The sequence below is a fragment of the Macrosteles quadrilineatus genome, unplaced genomic scaffold, assembly GCF_028750875.1.
Source record: "Macrosteles quadrilineatus isolate MER2022 unplaced genomic scaffold, UCM_ALF_1.0 Scaffold_2__2_contigs__length_208266976, whole genome shotgun sequence".
In the NCBI taxonomy this organism is placed as follows: Eukaryota; Metazoa; Arthropoda; class Insecta; order Hemiptera; family Cicadellidae; genus Macrosteles; species Macrosteles quadrilineatus.
Genome location: NW_026542595.1, coordinates 184098051 through 184108720, shown reverse-complemented (window position 1 = coordinate 184108720; position 10670 = coordinate 184098051).

Sequence of the window (10670 nt, the reverse complement as noted above, 5' to 3'; positions counted from 1 at the left end):
ATGTCTCGTGTCCAACTACCCCAACAACAAAACCCCAACTATTCAACAAAACAATTAAAAAATCCTAGGGCGAAAATAAAATCACACACGGTGGATTTGTTAAACATAAAAACTGTGAACACAAAAAGTAAAACATAAATTTGCCTAAACGTAGTCGGTAGTTATCATTTTACACACAATGGAAACATTACATTAGTTTAACACCTAGATCCAATGATCAATAAAATCGAGTACATTGAAGTGATTCAAAACATAGCTACAGAAAAATTATTACGATTCATCCGATTTTATTTTTCACTCTAAAGTATAATAATTTACCGTTAAACCAAATACAGTCTATGAAACTACAGCAAAAATACGTCATTTATGTTCTGTAACTAGTAAAAGCAATCAAATAACTTCAACGGCTTGTTACTTGTTACAGTTCACCTGATGGAATAAAACATATCGTGAGCCTACAGAGACCAGATTAAGAGGGTTGAATAATGACATCCCTTGGGGAAGGCTACAATAACAACATCGCTTCAATTGACACCGCTGGGATTTAGAATAAAGCAATAAAACATTCAGGTGTCATTTATCTATTGATTTGACGCAGCAAACATATTTTTTAAATTAAATATTATCATTGCCTTTTGGATAGGTACTTTAGTATACACTCTATCTATATGGACCAAATGTAGAAAAGTTTATTTCGCTAGGAAGCAGAGTTCCCTAGATTTCAGCGAAAACTTAAACATTTTACCTTCGAAATAAAATATAAAATAATCATAAAAATATTGTAGATCTACAGAATCTTTTTTACAATACGTTATGAAACAGCTAAAGACCACATCAAGTAGTTATTTGTATTTTGATCACCGTTTTTGCAGTTTCATTTTAAATCATTTTTTGGTGAAATGAGTAACAACGAAGAATCATATAGAATTATAATTTTTATTGGTCTCAAAAGTAATCTGTAATTAAAGTGTAAATTTTCATTAATTTTGTTAAGAACTCTAATTGGTATTTATTACTTATCATATTTAAATAAAATCTTAATTTCAACCCTTAAGTAACATCAACCGTTCAAAGTCTCTCGCGTTCTGCGGGACTTTCATAAAGTAGTCTCAACAACTTAGTTTATTGTGGTGAAGTTTTTAAGGAATTATGAATGGAAGAATCAAATATAAACCATATTTAAATAAGTACCTGAAGGCTCTTGGGTTTTATTTTTCCGCAACAACTATTTCCTTCTTCCGACCAAGTTTTAATGACTTCTCTAGAGAATAAGCAGTGAGGAGCTTAATTGACCCAGAAGGGATTTGAGCCATTTGAGACAGCTTACCTTCATCGGCTCACTTTATCCCTGAAAAACGATTACGGCGAATACTTGCGTTCTCATTGAATAACAATAACAGCATGTTTATTTCTTATAAAAATTATAATTTCATAAATGTCGTATCTGGAACCAGTAGTTATTTTCATTATCATTAAGATTTATTTTTGTCAAACAAAATTTAAAAAAAAACCGTTGATTGGAATAAAGCAACATTAGTAACATCAATTCATAGCCCAAACAAATAGAATAGCATCTGTTAAACATTTCTCCTTTTTGCAACATTGGTTATATTGAAACTTGAGAGTATGTGAATCTTAAAAACGAGTTTTAAAATTTGCCATATAAAATAAGGCAAAAATCATTCAGTACAAAAATAAGCAGAAAGATTAACAAGTTATTGAGGACTGATTAGTTGGTATTTCTCTTTGGGATGAAATAGTAATTAATGACATACCAATAATTAATGAGGGGTGGTTTTGAAATTTGATTGAAATATACATATTTAATGGCCAAAGGATTAATTATGTTTGCACTGATCACCAAACTTAATATATGCATAATCTATGGATATATATATAAATCTATTTGTCGTAAACTCCAGAACAAAACCGTTTGAAATACATGCGTTTATCTTTTTGTAAAATAATCAGCCATTGTAAAATCAGTTTTTGACTTCGATTGTAATAAGCAATCGCATGTATCAAAAGTATGTATTAATTGATTGTTTTGGTGGGTTGCAGCTTATTGCTGTATTTTTGACAATACGGTAGTTTGACGTATCTAAATAATAATATAAATAGTATAAAATGAGCACTAACACAATCATAATAATATATGAAATGATTGAAACGGCCACTAAACTAAAAACAAACAAAAAACTAGATCGAAGTCGTTTTGAGAGGGTTTCTTTAAATGAAAAGTATTTACTTAGTTTCCTTAAATAATGGTGCAATACAGTATGGCAAAATATATAGTTACTCAACACTGGCAAAAAGTGTCTTTTCAATCCTTACTCATTTGCCTCACTCATTCATAAGACTTTGGCTCAGGTCGAAAAGAGTCACTTTTGCCCTAGTGATGAAATAATATCCTATTTGTCGTCTACTATCAGATTTCAACAAAGAAATACGATTTAAAATCATTATCATACCGTTAAAAACTATTGCATTTGATACATTAACCTTGTGCCAATAAGTAATATTATAATTTTAGTGTTGGTTAACATTATTATGTTACCTAAATTTTTACTTTGTTGAACTTTAATGAATGTAATCAAGTTATAAATGAACAATTTCAACATTTGACTGCTTGGTAAAGTCTTAATTGATAGAAGAAGATTAAACAAAAGAAGGAAAAGAATGACATCGATTGATTGGGTTTTAATTATGAATACCTCCTCAAAGACGGAGTTTAAAATAAAATAAATAATATTTATTTATCACTATCCAACTATTAAAGGTGAAAAAACAAATTTACCAAATTAAATTTAATCATGTTTATACAAGTTTACATATACAAGTATATGTATGCCAAGTAAACTACAATAAATTACTTATTATCATTGACTATTGGATACTGAAGTATTGAGGTTGTATTAGTCAAAGTTATTATCCATAAGATTTAAAGAGTGACGTTTAAAAGGAAGCTGTTCTTGTCGTGTACGCTAGCTTACAAATACAAATGACATTCTGTTATTAGTACGAACATCTTTTAATTTATTAGTATACAGTACATAGCCAATCGTACGCATCACTGACAGACCAAATGTTTGAAAAAGACAACATTTGATTAAATGTTACTTAATGTAAAAGTTACACTTACACAAAGTAAAGTAGAGTAAAGTTAAGTAAGTTGTAAAGTTATTCATTAGAAGTTTAGTTCTTGTAACTGTGTTTTCATGCATGGAAACTATACAAGCTGTCAGACAGAAATTCTGTGTTCATTGAAATTAGGATTATAATTAGAAGTCAATTAGATGAATTCAAACTGATTGTGCCATGATCATTCTATTGAGCGATCACCGAATAATTCAATCAATATCTACAAACGCAATAGCAGTTAGGGCCTGGAATAGGCTAAGTAATGTTGTACATTACCTTTACTTGCTTACTAATTGGATTAGCATGTGGCTGCACAATTGGTAAACCCATTCATGGCTATTGGATCGCCATTGATGCCTGATCAGTCGATATTACGGCACCTACGATTATAGCCTACATTCTGGTAGGAATAGTTTTATATTCAACACTATTGTATTATTTTGAAACCAAAACTAATTGATAGACATGGTGTTCTGAAGTGCTCTACAAAATTGTTATAGTAATCAGCATAGCTATGATCATAGCCTCCATAGAATAGATGATAAGATTAATTTTATAAATCTAAATGCGATTCAATATTGAGGCAAAGGTACACAAAGTAGAAGTTATTAAAGATCAGTGACTGCAAAAAAGGAAGATGATACACATATTAAAAGCTATTGAATTCTCACTTTTATTTAACTCTTTTCATAATATCGCTATTAAATATGACCTCTCAAGCGGAATTTCGTCAACGATTTCTATTTATGCTTCAATAATTTGTATAAAACATTCTAAAATGTAACATATTATTTTACATAATGTTCAATAGTTTAAAATGTCAAACGATAATTTTAATTTAATTTTATATTTATTACGTGCCTATACTGAATACAGTAGACTGAATACAGTTCCACTAGTGATTATTAATTATGAGGTCTATAAAAATTGCCATACCCTACGCATTAATATCAGTGTCTTCTACAATATTAGATGCATCGTTTTTTTTCGAAATCATCAATCGTATTATAGTTAGTTCCTCGTCTTTTTTTTCAAATAACGTTTAACAAGACTATGCTATTTGCATACACCCTCATTAATTGAAATATTTTGTTAATTAATTTATCTTTAGGAGACAAAATAGTAGTTTACGCAACGATTGCGTTAAGTTGGTCTTTACGACACGAGTAGAAAATTTAAGGCACGAGCCTTGGCGAGTGCCTTAAAAACTTCTACGAGTGTCGTAAAGACTATTAACGCGAGTTGCGTACACTACTTTACCTACGACAGTTTTTTAATTACTAACAATCTGGTTTTTAGTTACTAACAATCACTACTCACAACTTTTTAGAGAGGTTATGTTTTCGTTTATTGTCAGTGCCGCTGAAAGTGATGCAACGACTTATTGTATAATCAGCTGATTTCATGTAATCACGTGTTTGTAAAACTTCATTAAATAATAAGTTACCTTTTTCAGGGAATAGGTTCTGCTAGCAGCATTCTTACCATAATACTGTATCAGGTACAATTAGGGAAATATTACATTTATTTATTTATTTATTTATTTTGACAACTGAATGATTATAGTGAAAGAGTTAATTTACAGTTAGATCTCAATATTGAATATTATAGAATATTATAAGCAGTTTGTGCTCTCATTTCCATCTCGTCAACTTCACTTTCACTAAATGACATTTTTAAAACATTTTAGTCTACCTTCCTTTAACTTCCACCAACTTAGGTTAAGAATACGCGAGTATCAACAGGAACAAGTCAGATCAACAATTAAAATTGTCAATTGATCAGCTGATCAGCTGATTAGTTGACGTTCGAAGCATTACAATTTTAATTATTTTCTCTCAATACTTGAACCTCATTGGTCCGTTACCTGTGTTGATATGAGAAAAACTATGCTGATATGAAGTGAAACTATGCTGATATGAAAGTAAACAGCTGTTAAGTGAAACTTTTCAATTCTAAGAACTGAACTGAAATGGCTACTTTAAAAAAACGGTCGTAGGTAAAATTACATTACATCGTGGTTTATCTCATATAATTTATTAATCTTAAAATTTGACGTAGGACAAGCAAAGAAACTTGTACTAATTCGTTGGTGACACAAAAGAACATACATTATTCAGTATAATCTTCCATAAAAATACCTGAATGTTTCATTGCTTTATTCTAAATCCCAGCAGCGTCAATTAAAGCGGTATTGTATCCTTCCCCAAGGGATGTCATTATCTAACCATTCTAACCCTCTCAAGCCGGTCTCCAGAGCTTAGGATATATTTTATTCTATCAACCCCATTGTTATAAATTTCCTATAACCCATGAGTACAAATGTGACTGTTTAAAATAAGGAAAATCTATGGAATATCTTTTCCCATTAGGGAATAGTTTGAACTATTCAAGATCAAACTGTTCTAGTTTAAACTAGTACAACTTGATATTGGAATATCGCCTTAAAGGAAATAGTTGTAGTTGCTTTCATGCAAGAGTTGTAAACTAAATTATTAGATGTCTGGGAATTTTATTATGATAACCAGTATTAGTGAGAATTTTGAAACTGTTTTGGATTCGACGCTCATCCACTATGACGCCACAAGACCTCCTTAGATGATCACGATTTAATTACGACAAGGAGGATCACTTCCATCTGAATGAGCAAAGCTAAGGCGACAAGAGCGCTGGTTGATTGGAACTTAAAGAGGCTTAGAGGAAAATGAAAGTGTATTGCACCAAAATAAACTTACTAAAGACGTTTTGCATAAACATGCTCCTAATCCTATTATTTGTTGAGTTAATTTATTTACTTTTAAATTGTAAAAAAATACCATGGCTTAAAGAGTCGTGAGATTTTTCTGTGGAAATAAGTATAATATAAAACTAGAAAGCATTAAATGGTATTATGGGAATGGTCCATACTTGCCATGGTCTTAATACTATTAAACATCAACCTTTTGAAAAATTACATTATTAATTGATAGCTCAACGAAAAATACATCTGGATCTGGACACAATCTCGCCTAGAACAGAATTAATTTGAAGTTGCAACGACTCGGTTACCCAGACAATTTAATGTTAATAGTTGATAGCTTAAAGAAATTTTTAATGTATTAAGTAAGTGTTTTATGTATCATTAGGTTTTTTACAGGAGAATTCAATTAGTTATTGAATTCCTACTAAGACTGAAAGTTCCATTGAATTTTTACTTCTTCTACTTTTTTTATGTCATCTGCAAAAGGAAAATATTATTGTGTTGATGTATAGTTTGAAGTTTCCTTTCATCCTTTGCTACGCAATGTAATAGCAATAAATGATCAAATCACATTTCCCCTTCATTTGCATAAAAAACACCCTATAGTAAATTCAATTACATCCTATATCCTCGAGATTGTCAAAAGTGTGTGGGACTAAACCTACATGTAGGTTATACACTAGGGTATTTTTCATGTGGATTGTACATATAATTTAAATGTTGCTGTAATGCTAATCACGGGGGTTTCAAAAGTATTAAAAATGTCATAAATTGTCACAGTGATAATTTAAAACAATATCATCTGGCGAGTATGAATGATAAATCTGCGAACAATAATGAGCCTGCGTAAAACGCTTGTATCTTGGGAATCTAATATTATAGTAATCTCTTAGTAATTATGGACTAATATCAATTATTCGTGTGTTAAGCCTCAATTATGCAATTACAAACAGTTTTAGTGGCTGTTCGATTCACTGATTAGGCCGTTGTAATAGAATCAGTCCCGCTTCTGCAATAACTGCAACCGACTGATGGTTTGGCTTTTGGTAAATGATTTTACCATACACTATTAAATAATTTAAAACATTGTTTGTTTATGAAAATATATATCATCCAATATTCAAGCAAAGTCTACATCATTCTGGATTATCGTAAATAATATGGATACAAATCTGCATAGCATAGAAAGTTGTTAACTGTATGCACTTCTCAAAAACACACACAATAAAACAAGTGTTCGTTGCATTTTACTTTCTCCCCCTATACCATAGTATTATGGAGAAAGTATTGTTTTCGTCAAAATTTTCGAGTTTGAGTTTTGAGTGGATATATTCGTTTCGGGTCCCCCTGGACCCAAAAAAGTGGTTTTCGAAGTGATGTCTGTGTGTGTGTCTGTGTGTCTGGATGTGTACAGAGCTAGGGACTACACCTGTGGTCCGATTTCGATGAAATTTGGTATGTAGGTTCTAATCCATGGTATCTCCAGGCGTTTTATTCATTTTTTGAAATTTTTATTTTTAATGGGGATTTTCCCATAAAAACCGGAAAAATCAGATTTTCTCAAAAATGGCCCGAACGATATTGATAAAAATTTAGTATGTTGTAGCCCTTTAAATTCTGAACAAAATGGTACAAATTCCATTTATGTAAAAATTACGGTTCAAAAGTTATTGTAAATTATGTTATTTTCCCATAAAACAACGGAAAAATAGGATTTTCCCAATAATGGCCCGAACGATTTTGATAAATATTTAGTATGTTATAGTCCTTTATATTCTGAACAAAATGTTACAAATCCCATTCCTGTAAAAATTACAGTTCAATAGTTATTGTAAACTATGTTATTTTCTCCATAAAACCCCCATAAAATAACGGAAAATCGGATTTTCCCAAAAGTGGCCCGAACAATTTGGATAAAAATTTAGTATGTTATATTCCTTAAAATCTGAGCAAAATTGTACAAATCCCATTTCCGTACATTTACTCTCACCCTTGCACCGGTGCTTACACGGTTGTTGACAAACTTATGGGAGAAAGTATGTGTCAGAATGCTGATACCGTTTATTTGTAATGTACCTCAAACATATCTATCAGCTCATTGAAAATCTCAAACTATACCCTCAAGTGATTAAACTATTTTAGTGGGCTTTTTACAGAAAATGTATCGACAAACAGATTTGGACAGTTTGGTAATGAGGATACCAAATTGGTAAAGATAAGAAATATTGGATTATAAGATTATAGTAATTAGGTTTGATCCTAAACTAAATTGTGACTAAAATGTAGCTATGAGTTGAAATTGTGACGTAATGCCTCTAACGACGTACGCCAAAACTCAATAAAAAAGCATTTATCGATGTTTGTGAAATGCACCGGTGATGTTTATAACACGAGATTGTGGTTGAATTGCCCAACTGACCTGTCCAGTGTCAGTGCTTGTCAGGTAAATGAATATCGTTCATCATAACACGAGACTGACGCTTTCACACAACTTGATTAAGTTTAAATTCATCTCGTAGGAATCAAGTGTTGGCCTTTCTTAGTGTTAACTGTGTAAAGACAGGTAGTCAGAATACGTAAATGATTTAATTGACGATTGTGTTTTTGTCACATTGCTACTGGAGTTCGGATTTAAGTACATACTTGCTGGCTATAGTCCGTGTCAATTATTAGTGGACTTACAAGCCTATATTTATTTAGTAGTTAGGATATGAAAAATATTTCAATTTACTAGCTGTTCGGTAATTGAATTAATCACATTGAAATGCAGTGTACACTTTTTAACCTTGAGCTAACATTGAGGTTCATGTCTTTGAAAAGCACATATTGGGAACGATTTAAGGGTCATGATAGAAATTTCCGTTTCAATTTTAAGGAAAAAAATATGTTAAATAGGCTAAATGAAATTTTCTATTATGCCCATCAGTATCAAGTTGATTTGGAATATTTCAAAAAGTATATCGATCCTTGTAAAAACCTGTTATTATCTTTTTTACAATGTCTAATTAATTTATTCGATTTCTTATGTCGTAAATTGAATAATACCTTTGACTATTAATTCAACAACTAATACCTGAAAAAAACATTACTCACAAATTCAAAACCTAATACTATACAAAAATGAATGCGTAAAGTGTTCATTGAAAATAAATAGTGATTTACCTTTGAATGACTTTGCCCTGAAACATCAATCCACATACGTTATTATTGAGGTTACAGTCGTCCGTTTTAGCGGTTCTTCAACCAATATTGTGGGATTACTCATTATCACACCGATTTTCAATTTATTGGTCATCTACAAGCTATTGCCAACAATTACACAAGCTATTGACAAGCTATTGCCAACAATTACACAAGCTATTGACAAGCTATTGCCAACAATTACACAAGCTATTAACAAGCTATTGGCAGAGTCTTTATTAAGTACGAGTAATAGTTTCGTGCTGGAGTCTTCGTTTAAATTACTTTGACAACACTAATTGATAAATTCAAAAATATGCTACAATTTGAAGATTTTTATATGCTCAGGTATTATGAAATGAAATCAAATGAAAAATCATTTATTTACACAGGCAAAAACATTAAAACGTTAGGGCCACATGGCCCTTTCTTACACTTAACTTGTACTTTAAAACATAATATAAATATTTTAACATAATCAGCTTATACAAAAAAAAAAAAAAAAAAAAAACACAGAAATCATAGATACAGAAACTTTTATCAAAAATCAGTAAATTTTAAAAATACTTACACACACACACTCACACATACACACATACAAGTCAGCGACCGCCATGCTCACAGGCCCCTACGACAAACCTACCATGGCCATACGTTCAAAATAGAGATTTTTGCTGCCACAAACCGGGAACGACTATCGAGGGATTCATATGCTTTTTATATTATTATGCATAATTTTGTATTTAGTAAAGGTGTTTCCATATTTTTGTTTCTTTGGTTATTAGTTGGTTACATCTCTGAACCCAACTGCGTGAGTCTGCGGGTGTACTGTATTTTACTCTGAGTGACAACCCTACCCCACGCTACCTTTTGGTGGTGCATGTTTAAAACATCAAAAATATTATCTTTTTTTACGCACCTACCGTTGTTTATGTCCTAAGGTTCATAAGTAAATAGCCTTTTTTCTTGTATAGGTGAAACTAAAATTAAAGTCGTGTAGAACTATCCAAAAATCATTTGATAGCCACTATTATATGCTCAATCCCAGGATTTGTTCTCATAGTCTGCTTGAGAAAGGTTCCGAGAAGGAAAAATATAGAAAGGTTTTGGTAAATTTTAAATCCAAAGGAGAGTATTTTACACCTCAAAACAAATTACAAATGTTTAAACTTTCCGAACCCTTTTAGTAGAAAGGTAAAGGCAAATCAAGTTGTATTGATGTTTTGTTGTTTGACGACCAACAATAAACACAAAATAGTACGTGAATCTATGGGATATTCAAAATTATCCTCATAATTAGCAAACCATTCAGGAACAAAATCAATAACCGTGTAGGAAACTTAGTCAAGTGACTCTTAAGACTTGCGAGAGCTGAGGGTATCCGCTTCTGAATTGTCCTCTTTGTCTTAACTTGGCCAATTAATATAGTTCCAATATGGAGTGTTAAAGGATCTAGGTCGATTAAAGCTTTGTAGTTTTGTACTGATTTAGTTGTCTAGTGTAACGGATTAAAAAAATTTCCTTATTTCAATTCTAACTAAATACAGGTTGTTATTCTAACGTCAGTTAAAATTTTTTACATATTATTGCCACTGATTTTGTACCTTGT